Below are 928 nucleotides of genomic sequence, written 5' to 3' on the forward strand. Positions count from 1 at the left end.
GACCAAGAGGGGGTTCCTTGTCCTGGGTCGGGGGAGAAGCGAGAGGACGCGACCAGGCGAGATTCCCCCTGACCAGGGCCGCCTCTCCGGCTTCGGAAGCTGCGCGCTGCGTTCGGGGGCTCCTGCTCTCCGCCGGCGGGCGGCGGCAGCGGCTGCGACTCGCAGGCTCGAGATCCGTTGCCCCGAGATCCGCTGCCCGCGACTTACCTCCTGGCACCTCGACGCGCGAGGGTCAGGGGAACTTTGCAAATAGCAGGAGCGAGTGGATGGAGGCAAGGAGGCGGCCGTGAGAAGGCCAGAAGAGGAAAAAGGAAAGGAAGGAGCCGAGCCGGGGAGCCGGGCTGGCAGCCGCCGCGGGAGGAATCTGAGCGTGCGGCTGGCGCGGGGGGAGCGGAGGCCGCCGCGGAGGAGGCGGCGGCGGCGCGGACGCCTGCAGCTGGGTAGCTGCGCGCGCGGCGCGGCGGTGGCGGGCAGCGCGCGGCTATGCTTGCCGCGGGGCTGGACTACTGAACCCACCCCGTTCCACCACTGGACTCGACCTGGGAGGGGGCGCCAGCGCACCCAGGACGCGGTGCCCCAAGGGACCCCACTCCACGCTGCAAACCGAAGCCCCCTGCCTCCCCAGGCCACACACATCCCAGCGCCCGTTCCAAAGGCTCCGGCAAGATCTGCGCCTCCCGGGCCTCCCAACCCGCCAACCCGACTGCTCTGCATCGCCACCGCTGGCCCCCGTCAGACTCCTCCCGGCAGTCGGCTTCATCGAACTTGATTTCTCACCTCCTCGGCCCCATCACCTCCATCCCCTTTCCCCCCGTCTCGCCTCCACCCCCCCAATTTCCTCCTCCTCGCCCCTCATTTCCACCCTCCTCCCCCTCCCCCGGCCACTTCGCTAACTTGTGGCTGTTGTGATGCGTATTCCCGTAGATCC

The sequence above is a fragment of the Suricata suricatta genome, chromosome 7, assembly GCF_006229205.1.
Source record: "Suricata suricatta isolate VVHF042 chromosome 7, meerkat_22Aug2017_6uvM2_HiC, whole genome shotgun sequence".
Lineage (NCBI taxonomy): Eukaryota > Metazoa > Chordata > Mammalia > Carnivora > Herpestidae > Suricata > Suricata suricatta.